General features: G+C 36.2%; 1 protein-coding gene across 2 annotated transcripts in view; it reads left to right on the forward strand.

Annotated features, from left to right (window-relative positions):
• Positions 1-19,345, forward strand: part of CCSER1 (coiled-coil serine rich protein 1) — a 1,046,074-nt gene that overhangs the window by 328,111 nt on the left and 698,618 nt on the right. The window lies entirely within an intron of this gene.

Raw genomic sequence — 19,345 nt, forward strand, 5'->3', positions numbered from 1 at the left:
AAGACTTCACAATTGAGAGATACCAGAGGTTATGCTGAGCTTTTTCTCTTATTCATTATATGTTTCTCCTTTTCTTTTCTCATTTCATTTCTGTGATGCTAAAGGTAAGCCCACAGCAAATATTTTTATTGCTAATTCAATGAAAGTGAAATTAAGGTTACTGAGTTCATTTACAAATAAAACCCTTTAAGTTTTAAAACAATAAAATATTTCACCCTCATGAAATAGCTGTCTCAATATAAAATGTTGCATTATAGAAAACTTTTTAGAAGTAATCTATGAGCAAAAAAGCGGGATACCAAATAAATTAATTTTGTTAATGGTAAAAAGTGTATCCTAAAATTTCTGTTGATAATTTAGTAGGACAATTTACTGTGAAAGTGGGGGATTGTTCATCATCCAAAAGACAAGATAATCACATAAAGGAACTATCAATTTTTGCCTTTCTAATGAACAAAGGGAGAAAATGAGTTAAAGTCAATTTATTAGCACTACCTCTGAAAAGAAACTTAGGCAGTACAACATAAAACTTTCAAGATTTATGATGCGTGTAACTCCATTTTAAAGCAGGGTAATTCCACATTAAAACAAAGCTCATATAATTTTCGAGGACTGACCTCTAAGCCACTATATTCTCCCTAGTGAAAAGAAGTCACTGTTAGAATAGCTAATGGATTTTTTTTTTGGTTCTAAAATCAAGAGAAACTTGTGGACAGAATATCTGGCTCCCTACTTGCTTGGATTCATTAAACAAAATGTCACAAAATGTCTATTTTTGAGAAGATACTGTGCCCTAAATATTTGTGTTTGGAGTCACTCCATTTGGATAGGAAGTCAATATTTTAAAATAAAAAGGTTGAGCCAGCCCTTTATCAGCCACCAGCACATTAGCTGGATGAATTACTTAAGAAAGGTCAGAGTGGTGAGGGCCAGGACACAGCATCCATGTGTTTTGACAGAGGAATTACAGGAAGTGATTGACCTCTGACTTAGAAGAAGGCAAATGAAACACAGCATACTCATAATGAATTGTGAGTACCCAGGTAGTATAATAATGTCGAACAAAACTTGAGATCACACTAAGGGGTACGACAGCTAACACATTAAAGGGCATGAGGACCCTGGAAAATCCTTATACTGCATTTTACGCCTTAGTCTTGAGCCTGCCTACAAGGATAGCCTAGTTCTTTGATGTAAGCCCCAGAAACCTACTTTTGCTCACTTTATGAAAAAAAAAAAAGTAAAGCCTGTTTCTTGGAAGTATATTAGTTCAGAGAGTTAAATAAAAGGTGAATAGAGTACAAAACGGACAGAAACATGGTAACATGAAGAGAACCAAGAGCAGGGCTAGCTATGTAACTGCTGGTTCCAGAACAAAATGAAAACGCAAGGCTCTTTATTCAGAAATTGTTGAGAATTTCAAAATACTGACAGAAGAATATCACATCTAGTGTAGTACTCGTTTCTTCCTAAGATTCATTTATTTTTATTGGGAGGTCACTATACAGAGAGGAGGAGAGAGAGAGACAGAAAGGAAGATCTTCTTCCACTGATTCACTCCCCAAGTGGCGACAATGGCCACGGCTGCACTGATCCAAAGCCAGGAGCCAGGAGCCACTTCCAGGTCTCCCATATGGGTGCAGGGTCCCAAGGATTTGGGCTGTCCTTGACTGCCTTCCCAGGCCACAAGTGGTGACGTGGATGGGAAGCAGGCCTAACAGGATTAGATCTGGTGCCCATATAGGATCCTGCCGTGATCAAGGTGAGAACTTTAGCCGCTTAGGCTATCATGCTGGGCGCCCAAGTGTAGTACTTTTATAAGAGCCTGTTCTTCAGGCCAGGGTTGTATAACAGTGGATTTAGCCCCTGCCTGCAACCCTGGAATTCCATACAAATGCTGGTTCCAGTCAAGCCAACTCCACTTCCAAAGCAGTTTCCTGTGAATATACTTGGGGAATCAGCAAAGCTGATTCCGATGCTTGGGCCCCTGCCACTCATAAGACCCGAATGGATTTCTGGGCCCCTGGCTTAGGCCTGGATCAGCTCTGTCTGCTGCAGCTGTTTGGGGCCTGAATCAGTGAATGGAAGATCGAGTTCTCTCTTTCTCTCTCTCTGTCCTCTCTCTCTTTATCTCTGTAATGCTGCCTTTTTGGGTAAAATGAATACATTTAAAGAGAAGAAGAAGTAGAAGAAGAAGAAGTAAAAGAAGCAAAGAGCCAAACTTGGTGTGATGGCTCAGGTCAAGTCTCTGGACAGCAGGGAATCATTTAAAAGCTCTTTAAGCCTCCATCATTAGAATTAGCTGCTATGTGTTGTATTTCACAAGGCTCACATTTCTGAGAGCCAAAATCTGTAGGCGTAGCCCAATTCACATGGCCACAGTGAGCTGGACTGCTTACCAATAACATCAAGGTTGCCTGCAACCTTGTGGAGAAGAGGAACTTGGTTAAAGGATGATAAAGGCTCAGTTATTCACAGAAGGGGAAAAGATGTAACTATGTAAAAATGACAATGACATTAATTTTAAAAATCTTTTCTTAAGCTGCTAGGATCAGTTGCTATATTGCTTGAAGATATATGATACAGCATCCCTGACTTATAGATACTTATAGATACTTATAGATACTTATATCAAACTATTACCTTGGGTTAGGGTTGGATGACTTAGGGAGCTTTAGCTAAATGGGGCAGGTCTTGTGACACAGAGAGTAAACTACTGGTGACTACCACAATACATATCAGAATGTCTTGTGTGAGTCCCAGTTACTTTACATTTAATCTAGCTTCCTATGATGTGACCTAGAGGTGGTGGATGCTGGCACAAGTGGTTGAACCCCTTCTGCCTGGCTCCTGATGGCTGGCTTTGGCTAGCCCAACACTGAGTCTTGCAGATATTTAGGAATTTGGGAAGTGAAGCAGTGGGTAAATAAACTTCCCCATCATCATTCTGCCCTTGAAACAGATTAAGATAATAAATATTTATAAATAAAATATGGGCCAGTATTGTGGCACTGCAGGTAAAACCAACATACATGATATCTGGCATCCCAGTGAAATGGTTATTCAGGTCCTAGTTTCTCCACTTCTGATCCAGCTCCCTGCTCATGCAGAAAATGCAACACGTACTTAGACATCTAGGACTGATGTGGGAGACAAAGTTGCAAGCTCCTGACTTCTACATGATCCAGCTTTGGCATTTGCAGTCGTTTGGAAACGGAACGAGCAAATGGGAGATCTCTCTGTCTCTGTCTCCCCAAGTCCTCGAATTTGTCTCTCCACTGTCAAATAAATCAAGTAGCTTTCAGTCTAATTTCACAACATAATGCACTTTTTTACCCTACTGTGACAAGCAAGAGAAATGGCATAGATGAAAGCAAAATCAAAAAATCATTGATACTATTCTAAGTTCAATTAATTTGTATTCTCCATAGGCATGTATATTTGCATTTGAGCCTGGTTTAATAAATTCATTGCGGAGAGAAAAAAAAAACAAAAAACAAAAAATCAATAGTGGAGCAAAACCTAGTGGATTTAATGCCCAGGTTGGCTATTTGCATCTTGTTCAGTCTGTGCACATTTGTTAATTATAACAATACTCTCATATCTTAAAAAGTGATGCAATTTAGTATATAACTAAAACTTACCAAAAAAGCATAATTGGATAAATATCTTAAATGACATAATTTGATGGATAAAGAGTAATTATAAACAAAACCATTTATTTTTGACATCAAAATTTAGGTGTAAAAACAATTTAATGTTTTCTTTGAGTACGAGTTGATTTAGGAGCAAAATTTATTTTTTGAGAATTTTTTTATTGTGGTCCTTCATAAACATAATTTTCTCTGGAGAGGACAGAACAATACAGAGGTTTTATTTTATCAGATCTTTTTTTGTTGTATTAAGCAAAGGACTGGGTATTCTCCATTCTTAATTCTGCTTCAAAGACAAATGACCATTGATACCAATCTGTGTTTCTTCTGCTTCTGTAAAAGAGAAAGCATACTATGCCACCAGCAACCACTGTTATCTGGTTTTAAATGTCAAGTACACTTCAGCATAGAAAGAAAGAAACAGAGATAACATTCACAGAGGAATGTATTGGAGCCAAAGATAGAGTCCAACTTTCTGAGTGTCTGTGTTTCAGGACAGGAGTTCGGAAAAGATTGATCAACGGAAACCTGAAACATCTTGCAACTTCTAACTTATCTAACCTTGTGATTTATAGCCTCATATCGTGTTTATATTTATGATTGTGGTATTTGTCTACGTTGGTGCTAACTTGATGAATAATGGAAAGGCAATTCAGCTGCTTTAAACTGAATCATTTAAATGATTTCAGCTTTGACACTCTGTATCTTAGTCACTCCTTTCAAGGTATACCTTCAGATTCTCTTAGTAGCCTCAAGGATTTTGTTTGTTCCTTGTAATAGATACTTATATTCGACAAGTTCTATGATATAGATTATGTTTATACTATGTTATATTTTTTCAGGTACTCAAATAATCTGGTCTATTATTTACACCAAACCCCAGTGGATTCCTTATTTCACAAGAAGGATAAAAAAACTGTTGCAGAGAGAGAGAGAGAGAGTAGAGATATGCTTTCCCTTCCTTGTCCATCTATCATTAATTTTATACTTAATAAAATAACTTCATTTTTAGAATCAACACTAATTGCTAGTTCTATGTGTTGTTGGTATATTCTCATTATTAGGTTTACTATAATGTTTTACATTGATATTTGAAGCATAGTATCTTGTTTCAAAAATTTTGTGATCAGTTTTTGAAATATTTCCCAGGGAATGTGTTTATGATATGTTTCCTAAACTAGTTTCTTAACATTAATGGGTACTGTGACTAAATAATAAATTAATTCAATGAAAGGGTGAACAAATGAATTTAACAAATACAGGGCTTAAAAAAAAAACCAGAATCCTCAACCAGGATTTTCAGTTGTTATTATGACACTGGGAGGTGCTAAAACCTTAAAGTATTATAAAAATCATTTGATGATGAGGTAGTGTTTTAAATGGGATAATATATTTTTTTGAAGATTTGTTTATTTTATTGGAAAGTCAGATATACAGAGAGGAGAAAAGACAGAGAGGAAGGTACTCCATCTGATCATTCACTCCCCAAGTGGCCACGATGGCCAGAGCTGAGCTGATCGGCAGCCAGGAAGCAGGAACTTCTTCTGGGCTTCCCACGTTTTCCCAAGGCAAGAGCAGGAGGCTGGAAGGGAAAGGGATAGGAACCCATGGCCATATGGGATCCCAGGTGTGTAAGGCGAGGACCTTCACCACTAGGCTACTATGCGTAGCCCAGCTGTTTTTTCTTTTCTTTTGTTTTTTTTTTTTTTAATATTTTATGGGAGCACTTTATTGTACAATGCAGCTAGCATTGTTCCGTGAGGATAATCTTTTTAAAATTGTGGGAAATCCAATTTAAACATAGCATAATTTGTTGTAAAATTTTTGAAATGTATGCATGGCTTTTCATAATATACATTTCCATGAACCTTCTGAATACCCCTTATACTTACTGTATTTGCAGTTTGAAGTAGCCATCAATAGTTTGGATATAGCCTTGCAATTCAAATTAAATTTGGTAAGTTAATTGGAGTTCATTCTGTGTTATTAATATTATAATTAGATTTTGGAATTTCTTAAAAGTTGATATAATTTAGGATGCAGGACTAAAAATTAAAGAAACTAATAGTTATTGATTACAAATTCTTTAATTTTTAGCCACTTTATTTTTTTTTATATATTCACCTCAAAAAAGTTGTAACTCATGGCATAGCAATGATTTAAATAATTTTTAATTTGTAGATTTAGGACTTTGGGATTACTCATTGCTTGAGCTTAATCAAGTTCTTTTTAGTTAGTACCAAAAATGTTCGAAATAATTGGATTTTTAAAAATAAAAATATGAGGAAGCTCTTCTTGACAAGTGGCTGATTCCTCCAGTGGAGCTGGTTTTAAATCCAGAGGCCATGAGCATTGCTATACAACTTCTGGTGAGACTACTTGCTATAGATACTCTTTTTCTGACATTGTCCTTGTCTACATTTCAGTTGTTAATCTCTTTATTTAGTGATGTACTAAGTCAGAACATTTTTACTGCCTTGGATAACTTCACCTTGGTAAGACTTCAAAGACAGATGCAGGAAGTATATCATCAGAAACTTTGACATGTATATCTGCCACTTGCAGTCAAGCGAGAGAATAGATAGCAAGTATGTTCAGTGCATGTGAAGTTGCCACATATTCATTCATTCGTTGAACAAACTTGGGGAGATTATTGCAAGCCAGGCATTTGGAAATCAGAGGTCTCCAGCTTCTAAACAACCACAATGAGGAGAAGAGAGATATTTCCAGGGGACAAAATGTTTTCCTCACTAATGTGTTTGAGAATATTTATCTTATTCTATTATTAGGTGTCTTGAAAAAGTTCATGGAACATACCTAATATGAAAAAAAAAAAACTATGGGTGAGTTAAAAGTGAAGGTTATTAGCCTGTGCATCTTGATCTTGGAATGTTTTATTAATTCTTAGTGATTGTGTGCAATGACGGTATCCAATGTTATACTTCAATAGATGTAGTCAATGAACACTACTCATGAGGCTTGTTGATATGTTTAAATCCTTCACATTTTGTTTAGAGTCACAGAGCTTCTGTGTTCTGTAGAATTGTAATATAAATAATAGCTTGTGAAACAGATTGCACCAAATAAATTTTCTTTTTAATTCCATTTTCCTTGAACTTCAAAATTGACCTTGATATACATTTTGTATTGCTAAGGCCAACTGCATAACAAAGGAAGACAAGGTTATGACACTGCAGGTTGGAAACAGAACCCTAGAGTTGTGTATTTTCAAGGTACCTGAGTGATTTGTGTGTGTCTTTGGTCTGATGAGAATCTGTAACAAATTCAGAAACCTTTATTAATTGAATGTAAACCATCATGAATGATTTTGTTACTTAGATAATGAAGTGAATGAAATTTGAATATCAAGGTTAATGGACATTTTGTTAATCTTTCTCAAACTGATAAGTTTTTGTGCCTCTAATGACTTACTCAGTTTGATTCTCCATATTTTTATTGTTTTTAATTATTAAATTTTACCTTGCTCTCAGAGGTGTATTATGCCAAATATTTTTACTTTTGCCTGTATGCCAAGTTGTTGAGCAGGAATTGATTTTCTTTTTGGAAACATTCCTTCATAAATTATCCTTTTTTAGCTAGCATTCATTTCACATGGATAGCCAGACTCTGAATATTGAAAATGGAGAATAAAGAAGTATCTCCAAAAACAACTACAACAACAACGACAACAAATTGCCTATAAGGTCTGTGACTTAAATATAGCATTGGTGATATATTCATGTGAAAATTTCCTTTTGAGACAGTTTTAAGTGTAGCTTGTTTTTATATACTGCAAATAACCCCAGTTGCACATATTTGTCAGACACTGAATTTTTATGAAAGTTTCTTGTATTCCTGGAAGCAAATTAGGAAAGTTCTATCATTTTGTCTTAAAAAATTCTGGTATAATAAGAAGCAAATATACATGCGGTACCATAATTTTACAAATGTTCTTGTAAATTATATCTAAAATTCTATTATGTGCACTCTTAAAATGTTAATAAAATAGGGGATTTTACGTAGAAGCTTTTAAAACAACATTAGCTTCCAACTATTTTACATGATAATGAAACAGGATAGATTTTATTGCAGTGGTTTTGTTCTGAAAGATTAATCCAATTTCTTACATGATATGGTTGTGAAGTAAGCAAAAGGATGGGTCGTTTTATGCCTCATTATTTTGGTAGTGCAGAGATGTCGGCAGGTAACAGGAAACGTAGAAAACAAATTGATTTTCAAGAATATAATTTACATCTTTGTAAATTATGATTCTCATCTTATGGGTTCTATTACACTGAGAATATAAAACTTACTGTCGAAAAAAGTTCCTGATGGGAAAATCATGCTAGAACTGGAGATTTACTTTAGAATGCTAGTTTCAGGTGCCAGTACTGTGACATAGGGGTTAAACTGCTGACTGTGTTGTGAACATCCCATAGGTGCCCTTATTTGTGTCTGGGCTGCTTCATTTAATGATTCAGCTGTCTGCTAAGGTGCAGGAATCACTCCGGGATATAGGGGCCCAAACACTTGGACATCCTCCATTGCCTTCCTGGAGGATGTCCAAGTGTTTGGGCCCCTATATCCCGGAGTGAGACCTGGAAAAAGTTCCTGGCTCCTGCCTTTGTCATGGCTCCATTCTGGCCATTGTAGGCATTTGGGTAGTGAACTCATCTTGCATTCTCTTTCGCTTGCTCTTTATCTGTCTCCATCTCTCTCCCTCTCTTTCTCCCTCCTTCTCTCTAACTCTTTCAAATAAAAACTTTCAAATAAGATTATTTCATTTTCAAATAAAAATTGAATATACTATGTTATATATAGTATATATAACACACATATATAGTATATATAACACATAAATATACTATATATATTTGATTTTAATAGTAGTAGTAAAATTGACAATTTTATATGTGCTTTTCCCATAAAATACTTCAAGTTGGTTATAGTATAAAAATGCAAATAGTGAATATGATTAACATAGTATGCTTCATGTGCATCATGAGTAATCGGCATTATGGATTACTGTTGCCCACAAAACATTAACTAGAATATAGTAAAATCATTTGATGTTTAGTTTATTTTCTTCTGTGACAGTGCACATGAAAATCAATAAAGCATTGTTCTTCAATGGAATCAAACTTTTGGCTATTTTTAAAAGCTCTTACAAATCATAGTGAGATTTTTTTTCTTCAGAGATTGTGTATTTTTTGAAATTTTGTGTTAGTTGTGTGGTATAAATGTCTCAAATTTACTATTCTATACAACTCCGAATAACAGGAGTGGCAAAATTGAGAATTGTAGCACAACAACTTAAACTTCATCTTGTGACAGTGGCATCTCAATTTGAAACTCCAAGTCCTGAGTGCTCTGCTTCTAAGCCAGAGCTCTCCCAGTGTATCTGGGAGGGAGCAGAGGATTGCCGAAACTTTATCCAGTTTCTGTGAGGGCCTTTGAAGACTAAACCAAGGGTGGAAAATTTTCTCTCTCTCTCTCACTCATGCCCTGTCCACCCCTTGTTTGTCTCACACATGCTCTGCCTTTCAAATAAATGAATAAATAAATATCAAGAGAGTTTGGGGGCAGATAGTACTTTGTCCTTCAAAATGTGCAATTTTTGAAAAATTTGAATATAGAAGTCTGCCAGCACATCAGAAAATTTGTAAGGTTAATATGATAAATGAAATAAAAGATTGAATTTTCAGATTTATTTGGTTTTGTTTTTAGATTTATTGTTTATTAACTTCGAATGCAGTTACAGTGAGAGGGTGTGGGGAGAAACAGCTTTCAACTGCTGGTTTGCTCCCCAAAATGGCTCCATAGCCAAGTCTATGTTAGGCTGAAGCCAGGAACCAAGAGATTCATTCATATCTCCGGTGTGGGTGTTCTTAACCAGCTGAGCCATCTCCTGTTGCCTACTCAGTTATATTAGCAGGGAGCTGGATAGAAAACGGAGCAATAGGAACTGGAACCAGTTCTCATTGAGAAGCTTGCATCACAGGCATTTCACCCACTGTGGCACATTGCCAGCATAATGAATTTTACCATTTCTAAAACAATTGATTGGAATTTATTTATCACAGGAAAACAAGCCAGTCTGTGAGATCTTCTAAAGTGAGAAAACTTATATAATATCAATGGAGGATAAATAAGAGTCTTATTTCCTTCTCATTTGTATTAATGTTCTTGATTTTGTGCTCTCAACTTTCTCAGTTTTGATGTTATGGGAAACAAACCCTGTATTAATAGTTCAATTGTAGCCTAATTAATAGCACGTAACACAGTTAATTAGGTGATGTATGACCAAGTGACAAACGTGTGCACGATGATATTTGATATGTATGGTTGAGGGCATGGTATTTTTTTTTAAGCAGTAATTTGGATCATTCTTCACTCAAGCTTATTATACTTCATTTCCACACTGATTAATTCTAATTTTTTCATAAGTAAGATGCTCTTTAAACTGGAATGCAAATCAAATGTGAAAGGAAAAGGTAGATAATGAGATAGAAATACTCATGGCTGTAATGACCTGTGAAAAAGGTAATGAACACAATCAAGTCAGCCTGGTCTATTCGAGAATGAGCTTGAGCTTTCAAAGTTTTCGTGAAGTTAACACTCACAGATATTTAGTCTTTGTAAAGTGTTGACAAAGGAAACTCTTTCTAGTTTTAATTAGTATTGGGGGTCATTACTATTTTATCTAATTCCTTGGGAGTATAACTTCATGATGCTACATTATTTAAGCTCTAGTGAGACTAGAATTAAAAACACACGTATTTTATAAATTTTAGCTGTTTTAGAATATGATGAAACTTGGAGAAAAGTACAGTGTAGGATGAAGAACTCTTCTGTCTGACACTGAGAAAATGTGAGCCTCCTTGTTTATTGAATGAGAATAGCAACTAGATGGGACAAAATGTGTTTTTCCACACTAAATTAACTTTGCATAATGTTGTGCAAGATTCTATAGACACATTAATGAATACAAAATGTAGGTACTGTTTCCAAGTTGCTTAAAATAGACTCATCTGAAATATTTACACAACTAGATATATTCTCACCCTTATTTTTACATGTAATATCTTTCTCATTGGAATATATCCTTTTACTTAACTTTCTTATGCTTCTAGGGAAGACGAAAGACCTATCCTAAAGTACATTACACAGTCATAACATTATATCATTTTCCTCAAGTGAATTCCAGAGTTAGATATAAGATTTCCACCTCAAGAAGAAGGCCCTCCCTTAAGCTTATGTTTCAGATCCATTTACCTAGTGTGAACTTTCTATCACAGATAGTCTATTTTTCTATTAATTCAGAAGTATAAACAGTGAAACCCATAATAAACATGGGGAAGTCCAACACATGGTATATACACAAACTTTGTCATGTAGAAATCACCAACTCAGTGACAATCAGGGAAGTGCTACAAAACCAGGACAAAAACTGTGATTAAATGGGGCAGCATTTAGGGTGGAGAGGACTCCAATAACAGACACACACTATCCAAAGCATTCTATTGCAGTGGCCCCGTTTCAATACCGTAGGTTTGCAGTGATCTTTCAACAAGTAAGCGAAAACCCGGTCTTCCTTCCTTAGCTACCGTGACAGCAGTATTTACTAGTGTATCAAAGCAGGGCAATGGCTCCAAATACTACAGAGGTCCTTGCTTCTGGTTCTCCTTGGGATCCAGGAATTTGGAAAATTTAAGGTTTTAATAGAGATCCACAGCCCTGCCCTATTCCTGAAAGCCCAGAACAGGAATCCACTACAGAGTGGATAAAGTAAGGATAAATTTTGTTGGGGATAGCTGGCACTACCAAATATCTCAGACTGTGGTTCACAGCATCACCCCTTTTCAGTCTTGCTGGGAGAAAGAAGTGGCACAAATGTATTCCAACCCCACACTCTGTAAAGGCAAGTGAGGGATTCCAGGGAAGCAATCATCCAACAACCTGCATGCTTATCTGAGGCCACAAGTGGAAAATCTCCAGCTTTTGGAAGTAGTGTGGATAAGGAAGTTGTTTTCATTTTTTTAAATTAACATTTATTTATTTATTTATTTATTTATTTATTTATTTATTTATTTTTATTGGGAAGGCAGATATAGGCAAAATGTGAGACAGAGAAAGATCTTTGATCTACTGCTTTAATCCCCAAGGGCTGCAACAGCTGGAGCTGAGCTGGTCTGAAGCCATTTCCAGGTCTCCTATGTGGGTGCAAGATCCCAAGGATTTGGGTCATCCACCACTGTTTTCCCAGGCCATGAGCAGGGAACTGGATGGGAAGTGCGGCAGCCAGGACAAGAACTGCTGCCCAGAGGGGATCCTGGTGCTTGAAAGTGGAGGGTTAGTTAATCAAGCCATTGTGCTGGGCACTGTTGTTTTTCTTTTAAAGAAAAATGTAGAATAAATTTCCCTTTGTAGGGTGAAAAGATAGGGCTGGGAACAGATTCATGTACCCTATCTCTAAGCTACTACTTCCTGTGGGAAGGGTTCTCTCTGGAGTAAGGCAGAGAGCCCCTCATCCTATTTCTTTAAGCCAATGCTGAGATAGAGGGCTAGGAACTGTCTCAAACAATGGTTTGTGATGACTGGTAAAGAGTGGTTAGGGGATCAGCTGCAGACACATTACTCCTAAGCCCATTCCCCACCTGTTCTTGGCCAACATGACTTGGTTTTCTCCCCTGGAAAACTGCACCTTGGATCTCTGTTGTCCAGGATGCCAACAAGCCTGATAGTGTGCAAACAAAGTAACTTATGTGTTTCATCACCTCCAGTTTTTCTTAACATAAATATTCTGTTTCTGTATTTTTTCATATTTTAATCTAAAACCCTCATTCCTGCACTGTATTTGCAGTTACATGAAGAATTTGAAGGATAAGGATAAGTCAGCAGTAGCGCCAGTTCTGTACAGCTGGAATGCTTTGGTTGTGTTTAATCACAATGAAGGGCAGCTATGGAATTCACAGCTTATACTGTACAACATCATTTCACCACTTAGAGATGGCTTTTTTGTCCTACTGTCTGCCTGAAACCCCCTGTGCTTGATAATGTTTTAAAGAGATAAGGTTTGATGGAAAAAATGATGCCAAGGAGTCAATAAAGTTGAGCCAGATGGAAGACCCAGAGAAGAAGCCATGTTAATAGTTATCTAATCTTAAGTATATGCCATTAGCCTCACACAGCAGATCCAATATTTACCACTCTGGGCTAAGTTCACCATGGGCGTGTGTGTGTGTATGTGCCTGTCCACGTGTATATTTGCAGGTATGTGAAAATGTGAATTGGTAAGGATTAGTTTGAAGAACAATACCCCTCTATCCATCCTACGGTGTCCCAGGATATGAGCATGAAGTATAGAATACATTTTCCATGAACCTTTTGAACGCTTCATAAATGATTAATATTAAATTTGGATATAATTTATGTAGAATTTCTGTACACTTGGAACGCGAGGTAGAATGTAGTTCAATGTCATGTGTTTCTAGAGATTTCCACGAAACTAAGTTTTAATTACACTCGTGATAGTGATATAGAGAAAGCTTATTATAGAAAAAGAAATGTGTATTTGTCAAGCGTAGGAATCCACAGGCGAAGCTTTTCCTGAAGGAGTGATGTATTTTAAGGGATGTTCAGGAAGTGGGTAAGAGACACCTTTTCCTACAGCTGGACCACATATGCAAAGGCCCTAAGGCATGACAGAGTCTGAAACATTTCAGGGCCTGAGGAAGCACAAATGTACTTGGATCTCTAAGGGCGCGGCAGCCAATATTAACAAAGTTTGTTGAGACAGGTATCCTTGGACCCTGAGTGACCTTGTCTGTTATAGTAAGATATTTGGCATCCACTCTGCTTTCGCCCATATAACAGAGAAGTAAAATAACTTGCTGCTTCTAAGTTCTTACCCAAAGGGGAAGTAACAAGTTCTTAGACTCTTTCTACTATGTATGTAGACACTAGTTCCATCCTTCCTGAAGAATCTACCAAATATTTACTTACGGAGCAGTTTTAAATAATTTTTTCTTAAAATGATGCTGATAGACAAGTAATATAAAATATGAATAGTAAGGGAGCTTTATATCAGTAATTACTTTTTTTGTAGAGTTCCTTAAACAGTTTTGTTTGCTCTGCTGTACTTGCTCACTAATATAGATTTGCATCACTATGCCTGTCTGAGTATTATTTAAATTAGGATTAAATTCATAGTAAGTAAACTGGACCTTTCTGAAATGAGATGTAAATAATATTTTCCAAAATCAGAGTTAAAAAAAAAACATTTATTAGTCTCTACAAGCCTGTTAAGTGGCATTTTGGAAGATAGTCATGGGTTTACACTTATTTATTATACCGGGAAAATAGAGAAAAATTTTCTTTACCATTTCTTAAAATTTTGGTTTGAAAGTCAGTTGCATTATTACAAATCAAGTAATGGACATGCCTTTTGGCTCTAGAGAGTCCCTCTAATGAAAGCTGTTGGTATGCCAAACGACATGTATGAGGATCCGTGCATAGGAGACCAATTTGCATTTTCACTGACCTTTGGCCATGATACTGAAAAGTTTTCAAACCACGCAATTGTGAAGGAAATTCCTCACTATTAAAATAATATTAATTGTTACCAAATGGGAAAAATAAAAATAATCTTAGTGTCTCTGTTGAAGAAAGATTCCTTTAGTCACTCAATAGTTTGTGTCAAATTATGTTTTCTCATTAAACTGGGCCATCATAATGCACAATAGAGTAATATCAGGACTTACAGATGAAATTGATAGAAAATTTCTTTCCCACAGAACTTCAAAGACAAAAATATAAATTTAATTCATCATTTACATTTATGTGAAATGTTTTAAGTAGCGGGTAAAATTCTAAAATCTTCCAATCTTTCAAGAATGCATAAAAAGCAGTGTTTATGATTTTTGTTGCTAATTGTGCTTAGAATGTATTATTTTGGCATTTATGGGCTGCAAAAGGTCCGTAAGTCTCAATTCAACCAATAGGAATGTTGCAAAATATTACATTATGAAGACTTGGTTTGCATTCATAAGCAGCAAGAAAAATGTTCCCGAGCAGCTCTATCAAGGATCCATGTTGCATTGCCTCTTTTTGTGTTTACAATAGTTGCAGTGATTAATCAACTATTGTATCATGCATTTTACACCCTCAAGTTCTGGGACTATCTTTTTTGATACAAAGCACATTTATTCAGTTCCCTGAAACTATAATAATTCGGAAAGTTGGAGGCACAGAGTGATTCATCCTAAAATTCATGAAGTGTGCTATCTTTTGAGCTCCAGTAATGCAATAGTAGAACTCCAGAACCCGTCCTATCCTCTCCCTGGTCTCATGAATTGTCTGTTACAAAGGAATCTGAGATTTCACTACAGAGCTTTTACTCTTTGTCTTATCAACCACAGGAGTTTCTCCCGGTGTATTTGTCCATAAAAGACTTGGGTATGTTGGGCCCAGTACTGGTTTATTGTTTAAAACATGAATATGGGTATTATGGAGTGATTATAAATTGTCCACACTAACCGATCAAATGCACAATAGTTATAGATTAAAACGGGAGTGTAAGCTCAGATATGCTACAGAGTATCAGCCTGCTTCACTTTGCTAGCTGTTTTGGCCTAACTAAGAAGTATGTGGGGCCCGGCACGATGGCACAGTGGTTAAGATCCTCGCCTTGCATGCCCAGGATCCCATATGGGCGCCGGTTCTAATCTTGGCAACCCCACTTCCCATCCTGCTCCCTGCCTGTGGCCTGGGAAAGCATTTGAGGACAGCCCAAAGTTTTGGGACCCTGCACCTGTGTGGGATACTCAGAAGAAGTTCCTGGATCCTGGCTTCGGATCGTCATAGCATCAGCCATTGCACTCGCTTTGGGAGTGAACCATCGGACAGAAGATCTTCCTCTCTGTCTCTCCTCCTCTCTGTATATCCGCCTTTCCAATAAAAATAAAATAAATCTTTAAAAAAAGAAGTATGTGATCAGTAGAGTTTAGCAAATGATCTGTTTCTTAGTGGAGAAATAAAATATTTGGGGCAAGTGAGGTAGTCTAGTGGCTAACGTCCTCGCCTTGCATGTTCTGGGATCCCATATTGCTGCTGGCTTGTATCCCGGCAGCCTTGCTTCCCATTCAGCTCTCAGCTTGTGGACTGGGAAAGCAGTAAAGGACATTGTAAAGCCTTGTGACCCTGCATGCATGTGGGAGACTTGGAAGAAGCTCTTGGCTCCTGGTTTTGGAAGATCTTCTTGTCTCTCTTCCTCTTGGTGTGTCTGACTTTCCAATACATAAATAAATAAGAAATAAATTATTTTCAGAGAAACTTATTTGCTTTTCATACATGAAGGAATATGTTATTGTGGGTATCAGCTGCTGAGGAGATGCTGATTGTGGTGGGCCTCTTGAGGTCAGTAACAGAAGCTTTTCAGTTTCTACCATGTCACAGACTGTTACACTGCCTCATACCTTGCAGATGCTCTCCACCACTGTGCAATGAAAAAACAAAGTCATTCTCTCTTTCTAGAACTAAGAAGCCCAGCTCCTAAAATATAGAACAATAGCTACTTTTATCTACTATATGCATTTCTACAGCAACCTCAACTGAACTATTGAAAAATGACAGAGCCCTAGTATTTGTGGTACTTTGTCATCTCCAGGCCCTCAGAAATATCTTCCTGAATATTGTCTAGGTACTGTATGTGAGAATGGCTCATCAAAGTTTTGTCAATATTCGCAGATATTTAGATCCGTAGTCAAAAAATGATTTTAAAGAATCAGTGAGCTAATTGAAAGAAATTAAAGAGACATTCATTTAGTCATTTTGTTGCCAGTGTTCTAGAAAGCACATTACTAATCAGTGGAATTTTTCTGTACAAATAAGACTTGTGCATATAGATGATTTCAAACAGTTGTGTTTTATTCATTTACTCATTGTGTCATTTATTCAATTTCAATAATAGGAATAGTTACTTAGTCAGCTTATTACTTGCAAAACCCTGTGATAGTTTACAATTTTAACCTGAGAAGTCTTTGAAAATTCTATTATAGCTAAACTACTTCTGTATTTTTCTGTATGCCTAGTATAATGTCTATTTTATATTCTATTTCATTTTATTGGTATTAGAGAAAATGGTCATAGAAGGCACTAATAATAATAAATAAATAACCCCTGTTGCTTTACAGCTGCATAAAACTTCAACTGTTACTGGATGAGTGACCTGAGAGGCCTTCCAAACCAGTTCTTGCTTCTGTAGCAAAAGAAAATGGTAGCTTTGTAGAATTTATGTGAGATTCCAGGAGATAGTGTTTGCAGAGGTTTTATAAATAATTAGGGGCAATTCATATAGGGGAAGGGTTTCAGATGCATTTTTCATTCACCCAGATAAGTCTGTTTTATAGTTGAATATTATTATTCCCATAATAGGAGACTGTACCTTCCCAAATTAGCTATAATAATATTTTCCTGTCTCACATAGTCTTCCTAGGATGTGGAGGCCATTTTCTCATGACTGGAGACCTGGGTGGGCTGCAGGGAGGTGGGAACCTTTGTGAATACCTCCTTGAGGAGAATGTGATGGGTTCGGATGGCTTCTGATGATTATCTGTATATAAGTTTTTCACAAATTTGCGGAAAATGTGTTTATGTCAGGAAATGCGCACATGTTTAAAAATTTTCTTGTGCCAGTATCAACTTGCCTTTAAGCTCTACTTTTCCGCCACCTTTTTGAAGTACTATTGTAAGAAATACAATATGCATTTTTTTTTTTTTTCGGTCTTGGGAGCTTTGACCCAGCAAATGAGACAGTTGGCTATGGAGAGCCACATACTTGGTAGTTAGAGCGGAGGTGTCCCAGGACCAGGGCTGTTCTGCTCTACTCACCGCAGGCACTAACTAGGTAAACATGGATATATACAAGGTCTCAGATGAGTCCAGCCACTAACCTTCACGCTACCTCCATTGTTGCTGCGCAGATGAGAAATGAACTGTCCCTGCTGAACTGCCCAAATGTGGGTTCTCAGTAAAATATATGGTTGAATAAAGTAATGTTGATATTTAATAAAATAAACATTGTTGTGTTAACCCAAAAACAAAAATAGTAATGTAAAATCAAAGTTCTTAGGTATAATTGTGCACAATGGAGTAAAAACAAATCAGCCATGTAGGATAAAATGCACATTTTAAAGTGAACACATTTGGGCTTCTTTGTATATCTGTAGACTGCTGCTTTTTATTCATCTGCTTGATGGATTTCCATCAGAAATGCATCATGATATAGTGATTTTGAGCCAAAAGCTATTGCCAGTGTCATGTCTCAGCAGAGTCTGTTGTTAGCTGTGTAACTATTGACAATTTACAGAACCTCGCTAAGATTCAAACCTCTCAGCTGTGAAATGGGGATTACGGTAGTTCCTACCAAAAAAGAATCATAAGGATTGAGTAGTTTCATATACTTAACATTCATATAGGACTGCCTGAAGTACAGTAAATACTCTACTAGTAAAAATATTAGGTAATATTCTACGTATTGCTAATTGTGTAGTTTGTAGGAATAAAAATGCATCATATTGTAAAAGCTCTTAGATAAATACATCCAAGTTTCACTTATTACTAATTTTAAATATGTATAAGTATTTAAAATATGTGCATCTATGTTTCCTCATAGAGAAAATAAACATCTAAAAAAATCCTCTTTATGTCTAATTCCTAGACTGAAACAAGATTTGAATAAAGTAAACCACTTGAAATAGTTGTTACAATTCTTAGCCAATAGCCTTTAAAGAATGCTGGCTAAGCTCTACCTCAGACCAGAGATGGTCTCTCCAAGAAACCGTTGAATTTATCTGGACAATAAGATGCTGGACTCTATTCTTGGTGTATGTATGCAAAGAAAGAATCTTGACTTAAACTGTAATACTGCACCAAGTTGGAGGAATCCACCATGGGGGGAGGGCATGGAGAGGGGTTCCCAGAGCCTATGAAACTGTGTCACATAATGCAACATAATTAATTTTAAAAAATGTTGGCTATTATTTTTTTATTATTTCGTTACTATGGCACTCCACTATATGCAGTAATTTATAACATATTTTCTTACTTGTGTTTCTGTCTGACTTGGCACTAAGCACAAGGGATCTTTCTGTGTCTTTTTTTCTATATAGATTTCTAAGGGATCTCATGTAATATAGAAAATAAGATATATGTGTAAACTGTTGAAGTTGAGCACAAGGCATAAGCTATTTTTCATAAAGCTTCTTTTGTGTCAGGTTATAATGTTAATTATTATTGTATAGATTCCTTGAATTTGACAAACAGAAGCAAACTTTGGCAAATATATTAAAATAGAATTGTCATGACATCCTTATTTTTCATAGTGTTTTGAAATCTATCTTACTTGCCCCTTTAGGAAATTATCAGTCTCAGTATTCTTTTCCTGTATATCTTTAAGCTAAAGGTTAACTGATTTTAAAATGCATAATTTTAAAGGAAACGCTGTTTTTCAAACAAGTAAAAGTACATATAAATGGGTTCTTGAACATGCAGTTATTCTTATTTAATCATTGTATGTGTAGGGTTTTAAAAGCATTTGTTCAGCTCAACATAAGCTTATGTAGGGTTGCAGTCTTTTAGATCAGACTGACAAAAGATTAACAAGAGAAAAACAGAATTCGGTAGGAATGTGT

This window comes from Ochotona curzoniae, unplaced genomic scaffold (assembly GCF_017591425.1).
Source record: "Ochotona curzoniae isolate NIBS_2020 unplaced genomic scaffold, NIBS_Ocur_1.0 scaffold_4506, whole genome shotgun sequence".
Taxonomy (NCBI): domain Eukaryota; kingdom Metazoa; phylum Chordata; class Mammalia; order Lagomorpha; family Ochotonidae; genus Ochotona; species Ochotona curzoniae.